Source organism: Herpailurus yagouaroundi, unplaced genomic scaffold, assembly GCF_014898765.1.
Source record: "Herpailurus yagouaroundi ecotype Mexico unplaced genomic scaffold, PumYag 28, whole genome shotgun sequence".
Taxonomy (NCBI): Eukaryota; Metazoa; Chordata; class Mammalia; order Carnivora; family Felidae; genus Herpailurus; species Herpailurus yagouaroundi.
Window position 1 is genome coordinate 36517618 of NW_024412376.1, and position 2784 is coordinate 36520401.

At 43.5% G+C, this 2784-nt stretch overlaps 1 pseudogene; it reads left to right on the top strand.

The window, feature by feature from the left end:
* Positions 1-326: 326 nt before the first annotated feature.
* On the top strand, positions 327-441 carry LOC121039989 (uncharacterized; annotated as a pseudogene).
* Positions 442-2784: the final 2343 nt, after the last annotated feature.

Consider the following 2784-nt stretch of genomic DNA (forward strand, 5'->3'; position numbering starts at 1 on the left):
GCCATGATACTGCACAAATAAGGTATTGACTTTCTAAAGATCCCTTAAAAACCTCTTAGGTCAATCCACCTATCCCCATGGAACAGTGGCTTCCATTTGCTTCCAAATTCAGCTATCTGAAGAAAACCTTGTCCTTACACTTAAATGGTGATTTAAGTCCCCCTTCTGGGAAATATAAATGAGAAGAGTCCAGAATCACTATTTCAGAATGAAGCTAGAGGCAGATCAGTATGAGCTTCATGACTCAAAGGCACACCTTGACACAGAGAGAAGCAAATAAGTGACACCAGGAAAAAGCAAAGTTGTAGTTGAGACTGGAGGATTCTGTCTACGGCCATACCACCCTGAACGCGCCCGATCTCGTCTGATCTCGGAAGCTAAGCAGGGTCGGGCCTGGTTAGTACTTGGATGGGAGACTGGAGGATTCTGGGGCACCTGGCTGGCTCAGTTGGCTAAGTGATCGACTCTTGATTTCAGCTCAGGTCATGTTCTCAGGGTAGTTAGATGAAGCTCTGTGCCTGATTCTTCACTGGACGTGGAACCTGCTGAAGATTCTCTCTCTCTCTCTCTCTCTCTCTCTCTCTCTCTCTTCCTCTGCCCCTCTCCCACTTGCACTCTCTCTCTCAAAACAAACAAACACACACACAAACTGGACAATTCTGAATGAAACAGACCTCCGTACTGCAGAACTCCTCAGAGCCTTTAATGTATTAACATGCATTGTGAATATCTAAGAATGCATGATTCTCAAGTTTGTTTGACCAGGAATCATTTTGTATTATCCCTTGCCTCAAAGTCAACATGTCAAGGAACTAGAAAAACTGCTTGTTAGCATAACAAACTTTCCCACAAAATAGGCCTCTTCACCCTCTATCAACTGCAAAATAAATATTACTCCTATTTCCTATTTCTTCCTGCCTGCAGGCAGCCAGAAGGCAGTAGAGCCTTTATTCTGACTCACAACATCCTTGTTTTTGTTTTTTTTTTTTCTTTAAGTTTGTTCTCTTAGACCAAAGCCATTTGAGGGATTAATCCTCAACAAGCCCAGTAGTTGGTGGTTACCAAGTGGGTCTTCCACAAGTCCACAGAGTTTGGCTGCTCAAAATGGTAGCAGACTATAAAAACTACAGCCTACGGGGGCGCCTGGGTGGCGCAGTCGGTTAAGCGGCCGACTTCAGCCAGGTCATGATCTCGCGGTCCGTGAGTTCGAGCCCCGCGTCAGGCTCTGGGCTGATGGCTCGGAGCCTGGAGCCTGTTTCCGATTCTGTGTCTCCCTCTCTCTCTGCCCCTCCCCCGTTCATGCTCTGTCTCTCTCTGTCCCAAAAATAAATAAACGTTGAAAAAAAAAAATTTTAAAAACTACAGCCTACAAATATCACCTGCTGCATTAACTGAACTGCATTCACACGATAGGACCAGCCCAAAGTCCAGCAGGGCCCTTGGGTCACAAGTTTATGCAGGCTGGCTGGGCAGAAGCTGTCTTCTTTAAGGTGACTTCATTTGGTAGAGACTGTTAATTATTTGCTTACCATCCTCCTCCCTTTCTTCCATACTCCGGATCCCCTGATTTGTATGTGTGCCCAGGAACACTAGAATAAAGGCTTTGTTACTTAGGTTCTATCACAGTTAACTGTGGCCGTAAGACTACACTCTGACCAATGAGATGCACGTGGAAAAACTGAGCAAGGACTTCTGAGAAACCTTGTGTTATCACAGCTGACCTGGCCCTTTGGCTCCCCCTCCCCTTTTCTTCAAACCTTTCCCCTTCCTGCTGGGATAGAATGTGGGAAATGGCTGGGACTCAAGCAGCCCTCTTAGACCATGAGGTGGAAGCCAGTTATAAGGATACACAAAATAACAAAAGCAATGGAGCCCTAGACCCTGACAACTTTATGAACTGGACTGTTCACCTCTGGATTCCTTCTACCTAAGAGAGTAAGAAATTTCCTTGTTGATAAGCTATTGTGGGTTTTCTGTTACAGCTGAATTAAGTCTTAACCAATACAACCAATAGTACTGAACACTTTTCTTATCGGGAAATAATTTTAAACTTACAGAGACGTTGCATGAATAGTACAGAGAACTCTGGCATGCCCTTTTTCCAGGTTTAGCAACTGCCAGTATTTTGTCATGTTTGTTTTCTAGCTCTTAATTTTATTACACCATTTTTAATAATTAAAAAAATTTTTAATGTTTATTTATTATGGAGAGACAGAGACTGAGCATGAGCATGAGAGGGGCAGAGACAGAGGGAGACACAGAATCCCAAGTGGGCTCCAGGTTCTGAGCTGTCAGCACAGAGCCCGACGCAGGGCTCGAACTCACCAACCGCGAGATCATGACCTGAGCCGAAGTCGGACGCCTAACTGACTGAGCCACCCAGGAGCCCCTATGAAACCATTTTTAACAATTTCAGAGAGAACTGCATACATCATGCCCCTTAACTCTTAAAGACTTCAAAGTGAACTAGGAAAGGACAAAAGCTGACACACAACCATAGCTACCAAATTCAGAAATCTTACCATTGATACAATACTACTCCCTCATCTATAGCTCATATTCCAAATTCGCCAACTGTCACAATAATGTCTTCTCCAGCCCAGGATCTAATCAGAATCATACATTTATTTATCGTGACTCAGATATCAATTTTAAGGGAGAATTTCTCTTAAAAAAAAAAAAAAAGGAAAAGTCCAAATTAGAGATAAATCACAGTGTTGGCATTTCTAGATTATTGCCACTTATTCCTCCTTTCTCTTTAAAATTCATGAATCCGCCATTCTC